Here is a 24697-nt window from a genome sequence, read left to right as displayed (position 1 = left end):
CGTGAATACTCCGAGTAATTCGCCGAGTATATGGTCAAGTAAACGCGTGAGAAACACCGTGTATATAATACACATCAAATTTTTATTGCACTGTTGGTTTACGTGGTCCCTTCATTACAACGGTACCCCTAGCGTGCGTCCTCGCACTAAATCGAACGATTGCCTTCCACCAATGGCACTCGCTGTATGTGAATCTTCCGTGAATTCTGCCCAGTACATCATCAACGACGTGAGATCGGGCGCGTTTATACTAAAGGGTCGATGACAGTCATGGCGACTTGCAGCTCATTTTAATTTTACATGTACGCTGTGAATTTTTATTGTTTAATCCCGAACAGGAGAAATCTCACACAGGCACTACATTGGAGGTCAAAATCCAGTGCCTATATATATGGGTGATGAGTGAACGGTTGTGCAGCGCGAGCAGTCGGTTTTTTCTATCAAGAAACTCGCTACCAGACGCTGCCTGCATCGGCCTCACGAGGCGACAGAGAGGGGGGTGTGGGGACTGGAGCACGCATGTGCAACGCAGCGAGCGCGGAGCGTCGGCGTCGCGAGGCGAGAGAGGGGGGGGGGTGACTAGAGCACGCATCTGCAACCAAGGAGGTTAAAAATTTGCTGAAATGGCAATTATTAAAGACGATAGTCTTTCTTGGGGAACTTAAACGCAGAAATTTTGGTCTGTCTTTCTGTCTTTCTGTTTGTCGGCACGTCCCTCGATTCAGCCACTCGGCCAAAGTTGAACCACTTGCCCAAGGGCCAGCCGTCTTGAACTGGTATGGCTGTTCATACTTGTGAACGTTATCGATCAAAAAGTAAATATCATGCATATCTGAGGTGCAACATCACTAGGTAAGTATTAGGTGGCGCGTTCCTTTAATAGAAAATGCATACATACGTAATTTTAAGGATCCTAGTTTCTTAAGCTGCGCTGAAAATGCATAAGAATGGAAGCTTGAGCGAGTTGGTATGCGTTCATCTTTGTTGAAACAGCGCTCACTAGACGACGACGAAGTAAAAGAAGGCACACGACAGGCAGCGCCTGTCCTGTGCCTTCTTTTACTTCGTCGTCGTCTAGTGAGCGCTGTTTCAACAAAGCTGAAAATGCGACTGCGCTGAAATTTGCCTTCCTCCGTGCCCTTCGCACGAGCTCATTGTTGTGTTTCGGTTTCGGTTCTGTATTGCACTGTACGAATGCCATGGGTTGGTGTTGAAAAACTTTAGTTTTGAGAAGGCCAAGAAGGTGAAAAAAAATATTTAAAAAATGAAAAAGCAGCGTTGTGGGCGGCCTTCAGGCTGCCGGTTGTGGGCGCCGCTCTGGCGTTCCTTTTTACCCAGGCGACGTGTAAATAAAAGAGTGTGTGGAGAGTACTCGTTGAGTGCGGACGTTTCTCTCTGCTTCAGCGCTTCGCGCCAAACCGCGTTTTCGGGCTGGCTGGCGTCCTCGCCGGTCGCGTTGGTCACCGCCGGTCTTCGCCTGCTGCTGCGCCGGGACTACCAGCACGCAACACAGCACTCATGTTTTCCGACGTATTGCCAGATGGCGTCCATATCTCACACAGCGCCTCTTCTATCGTCTTTACACGACATTTGCAGCGAAGCACGCAGATACGCGGCCAATTTTTGTTCTAGAGTTAAGCCGTGCCCACCAAAATATGGCGGCCGTTGACACATTAAACTCGTGTGGCGTGTGAGGAAAACGCGCCATTTCCTTCGCTGAACGCCGATGGTTTATCGTACCCACCAAAAGATGGCGGCCGGGGCCGCCATCTTAGTAGGGGCACGATAAACCACCGGCGTTCAGCGAAGGAAAGGGCGAGTTTTCCTCGCACGCCATACGAGTTTAATGTGTCAACCTTTACGGGTCATATACTGCTCCAAGTATGCCTTTGTATTACTAGTTTTCTCTAGTAGGTCTCGAAATCATCGCTAATTTTACTGGAGATCAAGGCGCTAATCCCCTCTCGATGGATTACTTTCGTCAGCAACAACGATCTTTTCTTTTATAATTAACGTAGTGTTTGCGCCAACAGATCAAACCATTTGATCTCCATACAGGCACCACCAGAAAAGAGCATGTTACCGAGATCTTTGGTAGGCAAAAGCTGGCTTCACTTTCGCTGGCAAGGTGTTGCGAAAGCGTCCACTTCAGACATTTTAAACCTCCTTGTCTGCAACGATGGATGGATGGATGGATGCTATGAGCGTCCCCTTTATAACGGGGCGGTGACAAGTGTGCCACCAGGCTCAAAAAAAAAAAACCTTTATTCTTCTTTTTTAGCGTTGGCCTAGTGTCTTTACCTCAATTAAAACTATTTTACTCCAGAAGAAAAAAAAACCCTTAAGTTTTCAGCTCCGTTCTGTGCCCTTTACGGCAGAATGTCCTTATTTTTTTCCCATTATTTATTTTTGTCCTTTCTCTCTAGTTTTCTGCCACCAATACTCTAACCGTCTCTTACTTATTTCAATCGTGGGTGTGTTCAGCTTTCCATTGTCTCCAAAACCCAAGGCGTCATGTAGGCTCGTGCCCAAACGTACACCTGGGTGGATGTCTCCACATTCAATCAGAACATGCTCCGCCGTTTCCTGATCTTCCCCGCAGCACGTGCATTGTTCTTCTTCTTTACTGAATTTCGCTTTATACCTACCCGTTCTAAGGCAACCCGATCTCGCTTCAAACAGTAAAGCGCTTCCCATTGAATTGTCGTAAAATACCTCCCTCCTTATTTCATTTTAGGGGCGAAGCTCCTTAATGCGGCACCCGTTCGTCCCTCGTAGTCGTCGCAGTCGTAGTAGTCCGTAACCAGTCTTACGCTTTGACCTCCAAGGTGGTGCCGGTGGGAGATTTTTCCTCTGCGTTGTTGAACAATAAAAAAATTCGCAGCGTGCGCGTTAACTAAAAGCCGAATTCTTCTGTCTCTCATTCCCCATTAGCAGCCATTGGCATGTTCCAGTAGGAAACGTTAGTAGAAGTAGAACTGTAAGTGTTAGCTAAAAGCCGACTTCTTCTGTCTCTCATTCCCATTAGCAGCCATTGTTTACCTCCAAGGTAGTGCCTGGTGAGATTTCTCCTGTGCGTGATTAAACAATAAAAATTTTGTTCAAAACGCCGTCGATTGATGAAATAAACCAACGAAAGACGCCAGATGTTTTGTAAAAGCAAAACGAAAGAACGCCAGATGTTTCTAAAGCAAAACGAAAAGACGCCAGCTGCTTCACGAAAGACGCCAGATTTTTCTAAAGCAATGGTTTTCTAAACAATGAAAATTCACAGCGTACATGTAAAATTAAAGTGAGCTGCAAGTCGTCATAAGTCATCGAACCTTTAGTATAAACGCGCCCGATCTCACGTCGGTGATGATGTACTGGGCAGAATTCACGGAAGATTCACGGTTTACCAATGAACCTCCGCAGCTTCGCCCACTCATCATCATTCACTCCGTGGATATGCTGTGATTTTTACGTTCAGAAAGACCTAACTAGAAAGTCATAGGAGGAGTTTTTTGCCCTTTCGGTAGTTACTCAAAGCCGGTTTTTTCTCCATAGCTGCCATCCAGTAAATCCTCTCCACCTCTCTGACTTTTCGCTTAACGCTCTTTGTTGACATACTGCTTACACTACCAGCCGTATATTTACTAGTGAGCCTCCTAGTTCTTTTTCTCCACTGTGTGTCCACGCTCTTCCTATACAAGTAACGGAACACCTTCTCTGCCCATCTACTCTCCTTCATATTCCTTAGCCTTTCTTCGAACCTTATTTTGCTCTGAGCCTCCCTCACTTCAAAACCTGCCCATCCCATATCGCCCTTTACAGCCACATTTGTCGTCTTCCCGTGAGCACCCAACGCGAGGCGTCCCACTGTCCTCTTATTTATATCCATTGCCGATTGCACCTCTGCCCTCATGCACACCACTGAGTTCCCAAAAGTAAGCCCCGGAACCATTACACCTTTCCACAGACGTCGAAGCACCTCGTACCTATTGTATCCCCACAATGCTCTGTGCTTCAATATTGCAGCATTCCTCTTTCCTTTTGCTGCTGAGGCTTTTTCCTGTACCTCCATGTACCTGTCACCCTCATTTATCCATACTCCGAGGTACTTGTATTCGCTCACCCTCGGTATTTCTTGGCCCTGTATTGACACCGCCTGATCACAAGGGTCATTGAATACCATCAATCCACATTTTGTTACACTAAATCCTAGTCCTAGAGCTTCCCCTTCCCTTCCGCATATATCCGCCAGCTGCTGTATATCCTCTCGACTGTCAGCAAATAAGACAATATCGTCAGCATAAAATTATCCTAGAAGCTTCTGCTCAATCATCACGCCGCCCTGTTTGTGTGACAGATTAAAAACAAAGTTGCTACCTTCTAGCGCTTTTTCCATATTCACCATGTACAGCATGAATAACAGCGGGCACAAATGAAATCCCTGTCTCAGCCCCTTGCTAATCTCAACGTTCTCTTTGCTACTCATTCCTTCCCATCCTATGCAAACTGTATTTTCTCGGTATATCTCCCTCAAAAGCTGTATACAGTCGTCGCCTATGCCCATTCCTTTCAATATATCCCACAAAATTTCCTGGTTAACGTTGTCGTACGCCCCAGTGATGTCTAGAAAAGCCATGTACAAGGGCCTATTTTCTATTTTAGATATTTCTATACACTGAGTGAGAACAAACAGGTTATCGCCTAACCGCCTGTCGACTCGAAATCCATTCTAGAGTTGTCCAAAAATATCGTTGTGTTCTGCCCACTTTTCTATTTTCATTTTTACTGCTTGCATCGCCAACCTGTACAGTACCGATGTAATGGTTAGTGGTCTATACGAGCGAATGTTATCCTTTTCTCCCTTGCCTTTACAGATTAAGTTCATTCTACCTTTTCGCCAACTATCCGGTTTTTGCCTGTCCTTTAAGCATTTTTCTACAGCTTTCAGCAGTGCTTCTTTAGTGCTATTTCCTAGTTCGTTATTGAGGCTAACGGGAATCCCATCTAAACCCGCGGCAGTGCGCTTTGGAATTTTTCCTTCAGCCTTTTTCCAATTGAAATTCTCCAGCACTAGCTCTTCCTCGGTTGCTCTCTCCGCCACACTTTTACTCACCGGGGAAATCCCCTGGACGCTCTTTTTAAACGAATCGGCTGTTACCTTTCGAATGTAACCTAGCGCTTCGTACCCTTCCAATTGATTTCCTCCTTCATCGAGAATATGTTGTTGCGTTGTGACAGACTTCCTACCTAGCGCCTTTATGTGGCTCCAAAATATCCTAGGTGCGGCCTCCTTTTTTTCGTGAATCTCTGTCACCCAGCGTTCACTATTGCCTTTAATTTTTGCCTCGACCAATTTCTGTACAATGGATTTTTTCTCTAGATAGATTTCCCATATTTCGTTGACTTCGTCCTGCGGTCGCTTGTCCTTTTTTGCCCTTCTATGATTCCGTGATGATTCCCGCCGCTTCTCGATCGCTTCCCGGATTTCCTTGTTCCATCAACTTTTTGGCTTCCTCTTTCCTTACCAGCAAATAGTTTTCTTCTCTCTCCCTATCTCTTTCGTCATTAGATCTAATAGCTCACTGTACTCCCAGTCCTTGCCTGGTATTTTGCCTACTTCTTCCTCGACTCTTGTGGCTATATTTATTATGTGTTTGTCATTTAAATACGAGGTGCTAGACTTTGATTCTATGCTCTCATTTCCAGTTTTATATCCCATTTGTAATGTTATTCGTTTATGATCACTACCCAAGCTTTTAACCCCTTCCTCGTCTATTCTCATTTCTCTCAGTTTGTGATAAATTCCTTCAGACATGAGACAATAATCAATACTTGACTGTTTGTTTCCGACTTCCCACGTGATCTGGCCGTCACATTTAGGCCCCGTGTTAACTATCTCCAGAGTATGTTGCTCGCAGAGATCTAGTAATAACTTCCCATTCGTGTCTGAATATCCGTCAAGGTCGTGTATGTGGGCATTCATGTCCCCTAGAAGGATGATTTCGGCCCCATTACCAAATTCCTTAATATCCTCACTCATGCAATCCACTATCTCCTGATTCTTTTCTTTGCAGTCATTTCCCGTCCACAAGCAGGCAACCCTTGCCACGTTTTCTCTCCACCTACTGTGCCCAAAACCCAGAGGTCCTCTGAACACGTCTGTTTCACTCTAACCCACTTGGCGCCTCGGTGAATTAGCATTCCTACACCCCCACCTTTCCTTTCTGATATGATCCTGTTGCACCCTTCCCAAACATAATTTTCAATATGTGGTGGCTCTTCCAAGTCTCTAAGGTGTGTTTCTGTAACCGCATAAACGCCTATCTGTTCTTTGTTTAACTGCTCCTCAATCTCTAACCATTTTGCCTTTTTCCTGCCACCCTGCATGTTTATGTAACTAATTGCAACACGCGCCTTATCCCTTTTTCTTTTACCTTTTTTCTGGTTTTTCCCAATACTACCTGTCAAAGAGTCCTGGTTGTTTTCCCTGTTACTAGCTACCCCGGACTCTGAAGGGCCCGCGTGCCCCCCAAAAAAGCTACTGCGCGTCCTGCCAGCCGCCAGCCGATCTCATGACCAAGCCTCTTATCGAAGTAAATTCTGTCTCTTTGGAAACCGCCCCACCTGTGCACCTCCCTGTTTATATCCACTACCTCGAAACCCTTCTCTCGACTAATTCGCCATACCTCTTTGTTTGCGTCAACAACCGCTCTTTGCAAGTTGATATTGCGCACTGGTACTTCCGGTATTGTGCATACTACAATTTGCACCTGGGGGGACACGGTGCGCATGTTATCGACCCCTTTAACAAGGTCGTCGCTAGTCCCGACGATTCTTCATTCAACACGTCATTTAGCCCTGCCGCAATTACCACGAGGTCACGTCTGTGAGCTTTAGCTGCGAGTTTTTCACTCGCTTGCCTCATGACTGTCCCCAGCGTATGTCCTGGGAATGTCCCTATCGAGACTCTCTTATCTCCTTTCACCCTTTCTTTGATTGCCTCTGAGCATCGGGCTAAATTTGAGTCAACGGCAATAATGACCCGCTCAGACATTCCTTCTGTATTCTTCATCTGGCTGCTGTCTCGGTGACTAGCGTGAGTCCCGGCTGCGGCTTTGTTCCCTCCCTCCCTCAAAACTACTTCCCGGAAGGTGGGCCTTGTGACCACTGCACCTGCATTTGCCATGCCTGCTGTTCCCTTCGCCTCTCCTGCACGGGGGGTCGTCGCCCTAATCCTTCCACCGTCACCTACGTCTTCGTTGTTCCCTTTGACGACCTTCGATAGGCCCCCCACGGCTGACCGGAGCCTTTCTCCCATGGCCTTCGTCTTTTCTCGCTCTGTCGCCAACGCATTCTCCAGCTCCGAGATTCTCGTCATGAGCCCACTCTGGACAGCCATTATGTTCTCCATTTTCTCCTCGAATTCGCATTGTCTGCACTTGGCGTCAGCTTCTTCTGCCTTCTCGTCCGCACAAACTTCCATCTTCCAACCTACCCCGCACCCTGAACATTTTACGATCTTTTTGACCATCGCTAGATCTGTTCACTGATACCCACGTATTAGAAAACTGTCACAAATAATCACGGCGTACTAAATACAGTACCCTAAGTCAAAAGGAACCCCAAAATCAATGAACACGCTACACTTCAAGGCACTTGTGCGTGCACGTGCTCAGTCTACGCGCGGACCTCAGCCACGTGGTGGCAGAAAAAAAAACAGTAGAAAGTAATACACAAAAAATATACAAATTAATAAAAAAATACAAACTAATAAACCCAATCAGGCTTTACGCTAACGCCTTATAGAAAGCTACAGACAGAGGCAAGCTCAAATCATGCAAATACATTTATATGTCGCTGTCGTTCCGGAGCTCTCGAAAAACACGTCCATCCTGCCTGACAGCCACCTGACATGCCCCCGCAGCGAACGTCTCCGCACCATCTAGGGATCTTTCTGAGAACTAGAGGTGGCTACGACAGCACCATCTAGTGAACACTCCAAGAACTAGAGGTGGCTACCTACTACTACTACTACTACCACTACTACTACTACTACTACTACTACTACTACTACTACCGATACTACTACTACTACTACTACTACTACAACTACTACTACTACTACTACACTACAGAGGAGGGACAGACCCGCACCCTAAGGAGCTTCGCCCCTGAAAAAGCTTTGTTGGTGGTGCTGCCTATCGAACTTAGGACCCCACATTCCGAAAGCGAGTCTGTTACTCGCTGGGCTAAACAGTCCCGCTAGAAGAAAAAAAATGTAAGTTAACAATATGAATGCGTTGTACCGGCAAAACAAGGGAAACGTAGACCGATAGCCCGTTTTGTAAAGGTTTCGGTGAAGTATTTGTGGGTGGTGGAATAAAAGCCTTCTCTGCAACAAGATGCAATGTCGACGTGGATATTGTACGCATCAGGAACAATACGATTTTGCGAAAACTTAATCCCGCACGCTAGTTTCGGTGGTCGCCAGATGCGCGTTCTTTTCGGCCCTCGTAGACGCTGGCGAATGTTTTAAAGAAGGTGAAAGACGCCGTGCCGATACTGGTCGACAAGCTTCCAGGTAATGCGGCGACAATCAATGAAAAATCAGGAGCCCTTCCTCAATTGCGAATATGGAAGCAAGTGAAGCTTGACGTGGGTGTTGTTGTATTGGCAGGAGCGCGGCATATCCCGCAGCCGGCGGAAGGAGAGGCCTAGCGACTGGAGGGCGCGCAGAGAGGCGGCACGAACTCGGTGCGTTCAAGCGAGATTGGAAAGTGTTGTGCCAGCGTTTATTTCATCACACTTTAAGGAAGGGGAAAAGGTGAAAACTTAAACCTGTTTGTGTATGGTTTTACTAGGCACGCCCTACCAATAATGCATAACAAATAGAGTTTCTCCGTTCGCTGACACAAGGGTCACTCGACGGATTCGCAGCTCGAAGCAAAGAGCGTAGGCCGTGGTCGCGCAATGCTTCGACTTGCAATGAGGAGACACCTGCATCCGTATTCTTCTTCAGCTCATTGCTGCCGTACTTCAGTACAGAGAGCCATAAAGCAGAAAAAATGTCGATTGCAGCATGCAGCGGAGAATGTGAGTGAGACGTCACCCGAAAGCTTCAATCAGAACTAAAGTTACACGGCACACGAAGTTTTATCGCCGTTAAAAAGACTTAGAAAAACTTCGGTTGCCCTTAGTTCGTACATAACTTTCAGTGCTTGTCTCTTTCTTCTTTGCAGTTCATCCTGGTTTGCACAGAAGTGGTCAGCTTGGAAGAAAAAAAAGATCAGCAGTTTTGTGTACGAATACAACGGATGAGCGAAGCTCCTAAGAAATGGGACGTAAACGACTTTATGTTTTGAAACTGTTTATTTTGCAGCGCGTTTTATTTATTTATTTTTTTGCGCAACGCGCGCCTTGCACCTTCTTTTTTTTTCCTTTTTTTGCGTGGTGCGTGCGGCGTTTCATTGTCTTTTTGCGCCAGCGCCGCATCTATATTGCAGGCAGCTTCGACGGCGACGGCGGCGTGCGGGCCCAAGGAGCTTCGCTCCTAAATAAAGAGCTGTCACATAAAGTCGAGTTGTTGGTACGGGGCCACAGAAAATGCTCACGAAGGGGCACTATGACAACTACGAAATACACAACGTAAAGGAAGTTTCAGAGTCTTTAACACGACGTGCAAACCGGCGCGATAAGCCGAAAGCACACACTCGTGTACTCTCGAATGTTGATGTTGATATGATGGCGCCATCTACTCAACCAGCCTGGAAACGCTCCTTTTCCGCGCACAGTAAATTGCATAAATAGCTGTATTCTTTCCTAAAAGTATTGAAATAAACACGAAAGAATATCTGCACTGTTTTAATTGCGGAAATGCTTTTTTAGGACTGATATGGCGAGTATTGCGAGCGTTGTAGAGCGCTATTTTTGGCGCATCGTTAAAGTAATGTGACGGCAACAATCACAACGTTCCAAGACGTCAGCGTTTTTAGGGTTAGCGGCCTCGCGGCCCAGCTTTTCGTCTAGAGTCAGTATTATGGAGAAGCGTACGCAGAGCGGCGTCACGCGATCTTGTGTTTTGTATCACTGCTCCCAGATGGCGCGTCAATCTGCTGGTCCCCGCAGAATTGGCCATAAACATGTCCTGGTTTCAGAACCCGTAAAGCGAGAGGTGTGGTGTGAAAGATTGGCTTGTCGAGGCTCGCGGAAGCACGCGGCGCTCAAGTGCGTCTGCAGAACTTTTTGCAAAGGGGGCCATGGGCGAGGGGCAAGCATTCAGCAGCGACCAGCGCAGGCACCGTTTCTATCAAGCTGCCAGCATAGAAAAAGTATTCTAAATTCCAGGAGGGAGAGAGAGGTCAGTGTCCTCCCTCTTGCCTCCTCTCCCTCTTAGGATCAAGTGAACCGGTGAACCGTTAAACTGAGCCCGTTCTCTTAAGGGAGCTCAACCGTTCGGAGCCGCTCACCGATGCGAGCCGCTTTGCCCTAATTGGACTGTAGTTTCCGAGCCCATAATTAGTCCTTTTTATAGTAAGCTTATGCTCCTACATCATATAAGTGAGAGACAACCCTCCACGCGGTTTTTCTCTGTTGTTTTACGCACTTTATTTTGTGCGGAAGTCCACTCGGTGATGAATCGGGGTGCTCGGCGAGGGACTCAATGTAGCTTGGCGCTAGCCTTATCCTATTTGGTGCTGTGAATACAAGCAACCGGTATACCCCCGGCACTCCATTGCGTTCTGAGCCAAGTTGGATGCTGCTTTTTGCTTGCTCGCTAGCCTATGGGACCGCCGTAGGTACCCTGGCTTCTGGCAGAAAATTTTTCCCTGATTCTGGCAATACTTTTTGCCACGGTCAACATTAACCATATTTGCTGGGTCAGAGTAGTACGGTGTACGCTTTTCAATTTTCCTATTGGGCGTGGAAAACTGTGAAGACATCTTCCCAGGAACTGTAGATAGCTTAACCCACATGTATCACGAACAACGAAGTTGGGTGCCTTGGCTCCGCGTATTTCATCTGCACGGCTGTACGACCTCATTTGCTTTTTTGTACGTGCTTTCGCAACTACTCAAGCGCCCTATACGGGTCCATGCTGAAGCCTTTGTCAGGCATTCCCACTATATCGAATCTTGTGCGAGGTTGACATCCATGAAGAACAGCGGGCACAGCTCCAGTAGTCGCCTGAGGCGTACAGCGATATATTTGCAACTAATCGAGCATGGCGGTGCTTATATTACTGCGTTGAAGCAGGGCTAGTTCTACATATGACCTCAATACCCTGTTAAACATTTCCAACAAGCTGTTAGCTTGGAGGTAGAACACAGAAGAGTTTTAATGCATGATTCCACGATCTGTTAAAAATTAGTCATAATTTGCTGACCAAAACGGTGGCCCATGATCGGATACGAGACCACGTGGGTATCCTTCATGTGCAAGAAGTTCACCTCAAGATTTTTTCGCTGTAGACGTGGCCGCATGGCCAGTTCCTGTAGAAGTCAATAGCTGTAACGGCAAAGCGACCGTCGGCTGAAGCTTCCCTATTGCAAAAACCAGCGCCGTTCCAGTACCCTCAGTGTGATACCAGTACGTTTTTTGGCACTGGGTCGCACTGGGAACACTGGTATACGCTCGGATTCAATGGGTCTCCAGTGAACGCACTGGGAAAGAGCTGGGTCGCAGTGGTATCGGCACTGGCTTTGCCGCTGTGACGCTGGCGCTCACTGGGAAGCGCTGGAGACGCTGTAATTCTCACTGGCGTGTGCTGGCTCATACTGGAGCCTGGACTGTTTCTGCCAGTGCCAAGCGCTGCTTTTAGTATTGTCCGCGGCGGAATGCTTTGGTATAGTTGATTATCGAATGTTTGATTCGATGGTACCGCTAGATGCTACCCTAACGGGTCCCAAACATGTGTCACAAATTCTAGCGTGGAAGAGAAAGACGATCAGATGCGCACTATTTTCATGATGTATACGTGATAAGTGAAATCACGGTCACTTTTAATGTTTCGCTGCCGATTTTGGAGAAAGTTATGTTATAACGAAAAGCAGCCAACACTGATCATTTTGCTTTCTAGCAGGCTTTTTTTTTATTCATGCAGTGCCAATAACGTTGTTGATTTTTGCGGAGCACGCAGCAGCAATGAATACACATTTTGTGCATGCCACGCATATACATCAGTTTTGCATCCGTGATGTGTTGCGGTAATGACTTCATATTGTAACGTTTATAAGTCTCGAGGCGTCGGTCTGAAGATACAGAGCAAGTCGCTACATCGCCGTGCAGTTGGCAAGAAGTAAATGAGATCTGGTTTCGCGGCCCCTCCCAACGGTGGCCAGAAAAACAGCCATCGTTCGATATCGCCACACCGGAAACGCATCTCGGGCAATTCTTACACTTCCACTTACTTCAGCTATACTTTAGGTAACAGTTAAAAAGGCTCCGAGGCCAAAATGCAGAAACTTCAACCATCGCAACTCATATGCGCCGAGATCGGTCAGACCCAGTGCGGCTCCCAGCGAGCGTTAGGCCTAGCGTACCGGCCGAGTCCGTGTACGTGTCACCGGCGCTTCTTGGTTTAAGCACACGTAATTCCAGTGTGTAAGAATTAATGTGAAGTATAGTCTTGACATCCGTTAACTTAAAATAACCATTTTTTCTTGTGTAAGGTGTCCGCACAAGGAGCGATGACCATCGATGCGACGCGCTTTCAGCAACGAACGCGGGCTCACCGAAAGCAGCCAGCCGCACTCGCCGGTACTTCTCTTACTCGTACGCCCGAACACATACGTGTCAACTGGTACGCGTTAGTGAATTAACACACTGGCATCTTTTTTTCAACAAATGCAATTTGTTTTTGCTGAGCGGTTTCATAGTTGTAGTGATCGAAAGAACTGCAAATCAGAATACAGGCACGCGCGCTCCGCAGTAATATCGTCGCTCGCGCGAGAAAACTACTCCGTATGCATTCATGTAGGCGCTTGTTTATCGAACGAGTCATCATATAGCTTCTGTACATGTTGATCATTAGCAAGGGCGAGAAACGGCTATTAAAATCGACAGTAACAGCCGTCAAATTATACCCTGCTCCTTGATCCATTTGATATTTTTCGGAGTTAAGACGGGAATTCTTAAAGAAACTTAGCACTCTTCCCATTTTGGGCATTTCATTCGTTGCCGCCAACCCTTTGTGTGTGTCTAATAAAGAAGCAAGCTTGATTTTCAAAGGAAGATCGCATCTGAATACACGACATCCAAATATGAAAGGAAACGCTGTCTTCCTGTATTGCCTAGCCCTTTTACGGACGCGCTGCCATATTTCAGCGTGGCCCAGTGGTAGAGTACTCGCTTGAAGATTGAGAGGTGGCGAGTTCGAATCCACGTGGTGGAGCTTTTCTTTTTTTTCAGACGGCTTTTTTTTTCTTTTTTTTATTGCACTAATGCTTTCTATATGACTTTCTTACTAATATATTTCTGTAGGGGACGTAGGCACCCCCGTTTTAACGCTGTAGAGCCGTTTTTCCCTTGAGGACCCAGCGCCTCCCAGTAAAACGCCGCTCCAGCGGCCCAGTATCCAGCGCGACGCTGGGCCCATAATCAGGCATGCAACTGGATGCTGGTACCCAGTGGCGCTGGGTTTTGCTATAGGGATACTTTTGCCTTTTCTCTTTGGTGTCTCTTTAATGTAGCTTGGACCCATGCCTATCAAATTTCCGTACGGTATCGCCATGACCACTTGTATCTTCTTTCTACCAATCATCAGTGTCTCAAACGGACCCTTATCACGCGCATCGAGTGAACATCAAAACAAGTGTTTGCTTTAGCGTTTCGTAAAGTTTCAGTTTTGCTGATGGGCATAGTCAGCGCTTCCTGCTGGCTGTATATCTTCTCGTGCGGATGGATTTTATTTCACTTCCACTGAATTCAACGGAGCCTTCATATAAGGTAACTTTTTACATTTGCTTGTTCACTGTGGGCACAACGTATTTACATCGTTCAGTTGTATTCACGTTGTCCGAGCATAGTTGTATATTCCTACGGTTAAGACGCTTCATTCTAGTCACGAGCGCCCGGCTTCAAGCCTTCTTTGCTAAGGAAAAATTAACTGGTTTATTTCAATTATTTCTTACAGGAACTTGCTCCCTATGATCGGGGATTGCCCATCGCCATAGTAGCCGGGCGTAACACAGGTAAAGCATGACCACCTTAGCGCACGATCGCGCAATGTAGAAGTCTTCCTGTTGTTATTCGAGCGCCTTGATTATAATAATAACGCAGGCAAAACCACATATAGCATAGCCAACTGTAGCATGCGGCTCTCGCTCCACTCCGGCGCGGGCTCTAGTTTCATAGGAGACAGCTAGAGGGCCACAACAGGGCCACAACAACTCTCAAGGCAGCAGCAACGCGGGCTCGCCGCTATGACCCTACGGTGAGAGCCCGCGAGGCCGAGGAGAGACATCAGCGTCGTGTGGACCGCGAAATACAAGCCCGCGAAGCCGAAGCAGCGCGGAAGCGGTGGCAAGAAAACCTCCAAGCGTTACGGGCGCGGGATGCAGCGGCCAAGCGCCGAAAGTGGTCGCTATCTGAAGTTGGTGTCGCCGACGTGCGCTTCAAGCGCGATTTCCTCGACCACACGTTCGGCCACAGCTGCAACGTCTGCGACCGCTTGCGATTCGACAACGACCGGACCATAATCGCTACTATAAAAACGTGTCACGTTTTTACATCACAGCAGAGCAATTCTGCGGAGTATTCGCAGTTTACCCGATTAACTCCTAGCAAGCTCCTCTAACATCATTCACTTCGTGGATGTGGACAGACAGACAGACAGACAGTTTTCCCGATGAGTCGCCGTAGAAAGTGCTTACACATTGAAATTGTTCGTTATTATCATCATAATTTGCCGCCTAAATGTGGCCTCTGCAGGGGCGAATTCTCCTCCCAGTGATCACTTCAACCCATATAGTTGAAACATTGTTGGTTAAAAATGCACTGCCTGCCGTTGAGCGTCCGCAACTTGATGGGAACTCCCTTCACCATCGACCTCCCCATAAAATAGAAGAGAACCTGGCTGTTTCGTCTCCCCTTCAGCTGCTATCCTCTTTATTTTCCACTTTCCCTTTTCTTGACATGCGCCGTGCTCCCCATTGCGTCGCAGAATTAAGCGTCATTTCCATATTTAGCCCCAACGGCTACTAACAACGAATCACAAAATGAGCTACGAAGCCTCTTGACGTTGGCAGCAGAGGTAAAAACAGAGGAAACTGCTTGATATTTTGAGAAAGAAAAGACGTTTGATAAAAGGTTTTAGGTCTCGATAATTTGACTCAGCAGGAGTTGAAGAATTCAGCCATGGTAAGAAGCATTGTCCGCATTTTCGCAATATTTCTCGACGAGAAGCCTGCGTACCTGCGGTTGCTCTGTAAGATAACAAACACCCACATTGCATAGCCTTATTCGGCTCCATACACGGTCGCTTCCCTCACTTCCTTCGCAAATATATATCGAAATTGCATCGCCGTGCGATCCCAGACCAAGGAGGTTAAAAAGAAAACTGCTGGAGCGGTGAGTTTTGCGCAATAGTGAAGCCGCGCCCTCCAAAAGATGGCGGCTGCGCCCGCCATCTTACTAGGGGCACGATAAACCATCGGCATTTGGCGAAGGAAAGCGAGCGTTTTCCGCGCACGCCAGAGAAGTTTATTACGGCATCTTTTACGGTCAAATACTGCTGCAAGTGTGTCTTTGTGTTACTAGTTTGCGTAGGTAAGCCTCATAGTCACGGCAAATTTTATTGGGCATCAATCGTCAATACTCCTCTCGGTGGGCTACTTTTGTCGGCAACAACGATCTTTTATTTTGCTATTAACGTAGCAGTTCAAAGCCATTTGTTCTCTAAGTAGGCACCACCAGAAAAGAGCAAGTGTCCGAGCTCTTTGGTGGGCAAAAGCTGGCTTCACTTTCGCTGGCAAGGCGTTTCGAGAGCTTCCACTCTAGAATTTTTTTAAACCTCCTTGTCCCAGACGCACATACCACATGTTACCACAATTATTCGTACAACACTCTCCATCATTATCAGAAGATACTTCGATAGACTCAGAAATGTGTTATTATAGTCCTACATACTGTAGCATCAAACGCCTATAGACATAAATGTTAGCTTTAAAATTTCTCAACCGCGACCTATGAATGAAACGTCTGCTAGAATGTCCAAAATTTTCTGTTTCTTAATCACAGTATTTTAGCGTCATTCCGAAACAACTCATCGGGTTTCTTTAACTGCTTAAGATCACCGCTCCTTATACACTGTGCTGTCAGCGATTTTGCAGCGAGGCTCTCTTTGCGCACCCTCTGCCGTTGCCGTGAGGCGTTCACTAAAGCAGGTTGCGTGACCAGCGCGAAAGGAGCCTTGTGAGAGCGGGAAGGAGGTCACCTGATCGACTGCGTACACAGGACATGTAAATGGATGGAGGAATGACTAAAGGAATAATTAAAACGAAATGAATTTTTTTGAACACGGACTCTCACAGAAGTTTGAACACGGACTCTCACAGATCGAAGCACGTCTCTTAACTAGTGGTCTATATACCCACGCTTGCACCACAGGAATTGATGGGAAGCGTATGATTGGGGGGGGGGGGGGGGGGGCACGTGGGACACTCGCCGCGCGCCTCTCGCAGCGAAGCACGCGCGCGTGTGCAGGGGTCATTTTCCCTCCGACGTTGTCATGCTCATTGAGCGGTTGTGGTGCACGTGAGATCTCGATAACGAGCGTTGAGACGATGCTGCCGGTCGCTTCGCCTGTGCCAACCGGATATTACGAGGACAGAGGCTCATCACGAGTCAGCCAGGAGGCATATAAAATAGTAAGTGAAAGCTTTGCCGAATCTTAGGAGGAAAAAGTAATGCCTGATGAAAGGCACGATACCTTAGCTGCTCGACGGTTTGCACGGCGCAGTACCGACTGATTTTTTACAGCGGGGCTGTTATGCTCGATCTGTGTACAGCGCTATCGTTTGCAGCATAGCGAAGCCGGTGTATCGCAGAGTTGGGAACGGGAAGCGAGGGTCTGAAGAAAGGGAGAGCGTTAAGCATAGTAAAGCAAATGAGTGTCAAGGCAAGGATTGAGTGAAGCGAGGGAGGTGGAGCAGGGATGAGAACGGGATATTGAAGCGAAGGTGAGGGTGGGTCTGAGGAGTAATGGAGAGAGTACATCATAGTAAAGCAAAGGGGTGTCAAGCCAATGGAGCTTCAAGGTAAGAAATGTGTGAGGCGACCGGGAGAAGGAGGGAGGTGAACTGTAATAGGAAGCAAGTGTGAGAATGACGAGGGCGGCAGAGAGCAAACCAGAGCAATGCAATGAAGTCTAAAGACAAGAAAAAATGACTGAACCGAAAGGGGGAGGAGGAGGAAGGTGCAATGAACAGGGAAGCTAGGGTGATGGTGAGGAAGAAGGGAGGCACTAAAAACATAGTAAAGCAATGGAGTTGTAGCGCGCACTGTCGCCACAACGCGGAGACGCGTAGGTCGGCGTCCTAATACGATGCATTCGCGCCGGCAGCCACAGTCGAGAAAACTGAAAAGGCAGCCCGTGCTCGAGGCGGAAGCTCGGCACGAGCAGTTGCGTACAAAATGTCGGCACACACGGAAGCGAGGGGGAGGAGAAGGGACGTTAACGTGCAATGAAAGCGAGGGTGATGAGGAGAAGGAAAGGACATAGTGAAGCATAGTAAAAGAATGGAGTGTCAAGGCAAGGAATGAGTGAGCCGAAGAGGGACGAGAAGGAACGTGGACGAGAAAGAAAAGGATGGGCGAGGGTGCGGAGGAATGTAGAGAGGACATCATAGTAAAGCAATTGAGAGTCATGTTAGAGTTTAAGTTAGACGAGCGGGCAGGAGGAGGGAAGTGACAGGCAAAGGGATGCGAGGCCGAGGAGGAATGGAGAAAGCAACTCATACTTAAGCGGCGTAGGAATTTCATCGCTGAGGCTTTCCCCAGCTCTGCTGTCCAATGGAGCTTGCGATAGTAAAGCCACGCCGAGAATTTTCAACACTGAAGCTGTTTAAGCAGGCCGTAAAAACTTTGGTGTGCCTAATGTGTAGAAGAAAACATTCATCATGAAACGGCCCGCGCTCTTTCCATTTTCTTTGCACTGAAGCTATTTAAGCTATCGGTAACTTGTGCTCCGTCGTGCAAAACTCCTCAGGTGGGTATGGGCCATAGGAATTGGGCCTAGGCTCAGCGAAGTGAGCACGTGAAACACGTGAAAGAGAGCGATAGAAAGAAACTTCGATAATTACACTGTTGCGGCATCAGAATTTGCGCGATAGACGCCGCACGCACTAAACAATGCGTCACAAGAGAGGCATGTATCATGGAAATGACAAAAGTAAAAAAAATCACAGTGGAGTCGCAAGGCCGAAGCAATAAATGCGAGAGCAACAAATTGTAATGTTATGCGAAGTAAGCCCAGCAGCTAAATCTTTTGTGTCCGATCATACGGAACTGTAGAAAACGCTGGTGTAAGACAATACGACCGCACCAGGGAGAGAGGCGGCTTTCATGCAGTCTCTCGTCTCACCGCTTCGCGTTGACCGCACGGGACGTAGAAGGGTATACGAGCCGTGTGCTGATACCTGCTGAAATAGCGCGCACGTCAGCGCCCGCGAGCGTGCCCTTATGAAAAAAAGTCGCATTTGCTGCTCGAGTGATGCAGCCCCCCGCCCTCACCCGGGGTCTCTTGAGGCTGCACGAAGGACGGGTGGGGCGTTTACGCGCTGCTTGAGGGGTAATCGACGGCAGACCTGGCACGCCATGCGACGGAGGTGGCTGGCTCGTTTCATCTGTGCTTTGGCGGCGTTCGTCGCCAGCACTCGCAAGCTATAACTCGCGGGTGGAACATACGACGCACGGGGTGATGTTATCGATCTGTACTTTACACGGAACATGAAGGCGACAGCGAGGGCGCAAACCCGTCGAGAGTGTCCATATTGCGATTGTTTTTGGCGAGGCGGCACGAGCACCACTTGGTGACTCAACTCCACCTACAGGAAAGCACACACCTCATCGGCTGACCTCCCTGAAGGACTCTGGGGGAAAGATGAAATACTATCACGGCATTTAGTTTTATTCAGGTGGCTTAGTGGCAGCAGTCAATGAGAAGCCGAGTTCAGCCATCATTTATTTCTTCGCACGGTGGTGTTTCGATCGCACTATCTTGTATCTTAAGATACACGATGCATGATTTCATGTATCGGAAATTTATATACTGATGCACCGAGACGTATGGCAACAGAGATACAAGGTACCCAAGTAGTATCCAAAGTAGTATCTAAGATACATGTACTTCGATGCTGCTCAGCACTGACGGTATGTTCTGTTGCTTCTATTTCAATGAGAACCATCAATACCCGTGATGTACATGCATATGCAGCGACTGTTTGCCTTCCTTCCATAGTAGAGTACCTAATCGTCCGAATCGTCAACAATTCTAAGGCGACAGGCTTGGATGCAACGTCAAACGCGGCAAGTGGTGGTCGGTAGCGGCGGCTTGAACACGAGTGATGCGAAAGATCATCGTGTGGTGACGGCAAAATGACGTCACATATCTCTAAAATTAGGGTTCATCATGACGTTACTTTGACGCAAATAACATGACGTAGCTTGATGACGTCATCCCACGAAATCTTCGCTTGATCAAAGTGGGCCGATCCCGGATGCAGTGCAAAACCACGTGAGGTGCAGAAAGCTTTCGGAGGGGGAATCATTACAATCGACAGAGCATAAAAATATGGTGGCTTTCGCCTTGGAGTCGTCTGAGGCGAATGCATAAGTGACCGTGCGACTTTTTTATGAAGAGCATTGTTATGAAAAACTTAAAGGGGCCCTCCAACACTTTTTTTCATCGCTGCTGACCGCATCAATGCGTAGTGGCGCTCACCAGAACTATTGCTGGCGGAAATGACGAAGATGAGCGCTGGCCTATGATTCCACTGCAAACGGGTTTGAGCCTTTTAGGGAGTTTCGGGCTCGACGCATAACGTGCATCCAAAAGGTACTACGCAAAACCCCCTTCAAAATAAGGTTCAAAATGAGGTTTTATTTACATCCTTTAAGGGAGTGATTGGACGGAACAAAGGAGGTAAATTAGTGTTTTTATTGAACTTATTTTGAAGGCTTGAACGGAGCGCATTGGAAGTTTTTCTGGTTCTTTTTAGAGGTTTTAAAGCCTCCTTTTGGAGGTAAAGTTGGTGTTTTTATGTAACCCATTTTGGGGGCTTGAACAGAGCGCATTGAGAGTTTTTCTGCTTCTTTTGAGAGCTGTTAAAGCCTCCTTTTATACGAGGCCCTAGAGCGGTCGCGATATGAAAAAAAAGTATGTTTTAGGCACTATATTACGTTTACCGGCCAATTTACGCTACTATTCATCACTAGGATATAATAGAAAATGGACATCAGAGTATTTATGCACAACCATGACATTTACATACAAGTACGCACGACAAAGGAATCGAACTCGCGACCACACGCACTTAAAGCAAGTACTATAACCATTACACGACAGCGCCACCACTTGCAAGCTTGCTTTTTTTCGTGGGCTTATATATATACCAATGTATGTACAAAGCGGCTGGTAACCCGTCGGCACAACTTCGAACTTCTGTTCTTGCACCATCGGCGTGTGTTTGCTCTTGCGGTAGGTCAATACATAATTTGTGGGGCGTCATGCAAGCCGAGCCGATCGACGTAAACACCCTCGGCTCCGAATTCTCCGGTTCACCGTGCCGTGCCGCTAGAAAAATTATAAACGTGTGCCCTCTTCGCTCGCGCTAAATTCGTGAATACCAGCGTGACAAAGGTATCTTCAGATGAGCGAACGTATGTTAATTCCATGAGCGTATGCTGTGGAGCAATTTTCGTTATTTCTGCAGCCGCGAACTGCGCGCGTCCAGATGCGGCAGCGTGTTATGAGCGGTTCGAAGACCGCCTGCGTTCTCATATGAAAGTTACACACGCAGATGCCCGACTTAGAAGAACATTGTAACGCACCTACATTAAGTGCATTAGTACAATAAGGCTAGCATCACTTTTGGGAAATATGAAACGTGTGCACTTCACCGTGCCAGTATGTAAGTACAATCCAAAAAAATAAGCTACCCAAGGAACTTGGTGTCAGCCTACACACGAAGGCAACTAATTAGTACAATAAGGCTAGCATCACTTTTGGGAAATATGAAACCGTGTATACAGGCAGTTGTACAGTTTTTTTTTGCCTTAGTTTGCCCTATGGCATCAAAACATGTCGCACATGATTTTGGAGTTGAGTTTCCTACAAAAAAGCCCAAAATAGACCTGTGGTGTTGACTGTAGGTCCACTTACCAAGGTGCATAAAAGCATTCAGCAATGCCCACAAAATTACAAGGTTGCCTTCATATGTTGCTGTACATATTTACTCACAGATACCTGGAAGCCATCGTAAATTTCTGGAAGTGTGCTTGGGAACTTGTCGGCATAATCACATGACTGCAATGTACCAATACTTCTAATATGCATAACAAGAACAGCCATGCTTCAATTTTTTTATGCCAGCTAGTGCCATCTGTAACTCAAAAGTTCATCCTTAATTCCTCACTTGATGGCTTACGCATAATTACCACATTGAAAATAATCCAAGCACCATGGCTGCAACGTCAACTTGCAATTAGGCAATCACAGGCACTAAATAAAAAAATTCCTGTAAGTAGTGACTGGTCGCTTTGCACCATGGATCCTAGGACTTGATATGCCATGAGGATGAATAAAAATTGACCACACATATATAGAGACTGTGAAACAGTCAGGAGTTCAGTTCATAGGTAAGGAAAACGTGAAAACGAAATCAGAACACATAGCAACAAAGGGGACGGAACGACACACTACTGACAACTGAAGTTGAACATGTACTTGGCTTTTTTTAGTCATGTGTGTTTATATCTTTCTGTGGTTTTGATTACACTTCAGTTACTAGTAGCGTATTGCCCTGTCTGGCCCCTTCATTCCTCTGTGGATGTGTGATTGTTTAGTCTGGTAATTTTTTCGTACTGTGTGTTTACATCTTTCTGTGGTTTCGATTAAACTTCAGTTGCTAGTAGCGCATCATCCTGTCCCCTTCATTTCTCTGTGCTGTGATTTTGTTTTGCGCCCTCTTTAACTATGAATATACACCAACTCGCCCAACTGCCCCTGTTAAGACTTATGTTTGCTGAATAACACTGGGTCCACTCAGCGTCTTTTTAAACAATGCGAAATTTTCAAATGCACACGATATCAGAAAGGTTGCACGCAGTATTGCGCATAACACTCTGCATCAATACCACTGTTGGCCTAAATGTGGTAAGATGTACGAGCTGTTCGACATAGTGTAAAGTGAGGCACATCAGGGTGTTCCCACAATCATGGGTGTCGGCAGCGGTTTGCACAAAGGGCACCTGCCGCCATCAAGACACACCAGCACTTGACCCCACCCAAGCTACACCAATGTTCTCCTGCTCACCAGGCCGACACGTTACGCCGCCTTGCACCCCCAAGACAAAATCCTGCCGACACTCATGCCCACAATACTGTCACGTGGTCGTGACGTCGACGAAGACAGCAGTCGGCGTTTGCAGGATGGAACAGTTTATTTGGCCGAACTTGTGGCCGGAAAATGAGAACTAGAACTACAGCAATACACGCTGTACAATGATAGCGGCGAACAGGGCGTCGTCCGTCGATCAACTGACAAGCGATCAAGTGCGTCGGTTTTTATACAGGTGCTATCGAACTTTCCAGCGATATCGCTGGTGGCGGCGTTATCTCTCGATAAAGCTGGAACATTCGCGTGCGGCGCGAAATCTTAACAAAACGATCTACTACAATCGAGAAGTCTCTCGAACACTGCTTCGCGGACAGCCTCGAGCGTTGATAACCGCCCTTGCTGGTCAAACCCAAAAAACATCAAATTAAGACAAGAAGTGGGCGTGGCATTGCCCGCCTCTGAAAAAGCATCGTCCCGATGCTTGTGAAAGAACAAAAAAGAGAGAAAAAAAACAAGTGCATACATAAATAAATTACAATAACAAAGGTAAAAGTAGAGTCCCCAGATTCGCTAACGTGCAAAAAACGGCTTAAGACGCACGACATGGACGACTTGAGGTCGTGCGCGGCGTCGCTGGGAGTTCGTAATGCCGTCCGGGATGACCTCGTAGTCAAGAGCGCCGAGACGTCGAAGAACTTTGTAGGGTCGGAAGTATCGCCGAAGGAGTTTTTCGCTAAGGCCACGTCGGCGTATCGGCGTCCAGACCAAGACGCGGTCGCCGGGCTGGTATTCCACGAAGCCTCGTCGCAGATTGTAGCGACGGCTATCGGTGTGCTGCTGGGTCTTGATGCGCAGGCGGGCGAGCTGTCGAGCTTCCTCGGCACGTTGTAAGTAAGCGGCGGCGTCGAGGTTTTCTTCGTCGGTGACATTCGGTAGCATGGCGTCCAGTGTCGTCGCCGGGCTCCTTCCGTAGACCAACTTGTACGGCGTCATCTGCGACGTACGGAAGGACGGCGTCCCACGTCTTGTGCTCAACGTCGACGTACATGGCCAGCATGTCGGCGATGGTCTTATTTAGACGGTCGGTGAGGCCATTGGTCTGCGGGTGGTAGGCGGTGGTGCGGCGGTGGCTCGTCTCGCTCTATTTTAAGATCGCCTGAGTTAGGTCCGCAGTAAAGGCGGTACCTCTGTCTGTGATGAGGACCTCTGGGGCGCCATGACGCAAGATGATGCTCTCCACGAAGAACTTGGCTACCTCGGCGGCACACCCTTTGGGCAAGGCCTTCGTCTGGGCGTAGCGGGTGAGGTAGTCAGTTGCTACGACGATCCACTTGTTGCCGGAAGTCGACGTCGGGAACGGCCCCAGTAGGTCCATCCCGATTTGCTGGAACGGCCGGTGGAGTGGTTCGATTGGCTGCAGAAGCCCCGCTGGCCTAGTCAGCGGTGTCTTCCGTCGCTGGCAATCTCGGCAAGTCTTAACGTAGTGGGCGACGTCGACAGGAAGGCGTGGCCAGTAGTATTTTTCCTGTATCCTCGCGAGCGTGCGGGAAAAGCCGAGGTGGCCAGTCGTCGGGTCGTCGTGCAGGGCCTGCAGAACCTCTGGTCGCAGTGCCGAAGGTACAACGATGAGGTAGTCGGCCCGGGCCGGAAAGAAGTTCTTCTTTACGAGGACGTCGTTTTTCAAGAGAAATGACGCCAATCCCCTCCTGAATACTTTGGGAACAACGGTGGTCCTGCCCTTGAGGTATTCCACAAGGCCCCTGAGTTCCGGGTCGGCTTGCTGTCGTTCAGCGAAGTCGTCGGCACTTATGGTTCCCAAGAAGCAGTCATCATCGTGGTCGTCCTGCGGCGGTGCGTCGACGGGGGCCCGAGACAAGCAGTCGGCGTCGGAGTGTTTTCTTCCGGACTTGTAAACGACGGTAATGTCGAATTCTTGCAGTCTTAGGCTCCACCGTGCGAGGCGACCTGAAGGGTCCTTCAAGTTGGCTAGACAACACAAGGCGTGGTGGTCGCTCACAACTTTGAAGGGCCGGCCGTAGATGTAGGGGCGAAACTTCGATGTAGCCCAGATGATGGCCAGACACTCCTTTTCTGTTGTGGAATAGTTGATTTCTGCCTTTGATAGCGACCAGCTAGCATAACTGATGACC

This window comes from Rhipicephalus sanguineus, chromosome 2, assembly GCF_013339695.2.
Source record: "Rhipicephalus sanguineus isolate Rsan-2018 chromosome 2, BIME_Rsan_1.4, whole genome shotgun sequence".
Classification (NCBI taxonomy): domain Eukaryota; kingdom Metazoa; phylum Arthropoda; class Arachnida; order Ixodida; family Ixodidae; genus Rhipicephalus; species Rhipicephalus sanguineus.
The sequence above is the reverse complement of the archived record's forward strand: the minus strand, read 5'-3'. Positions refer to the sequence as shown.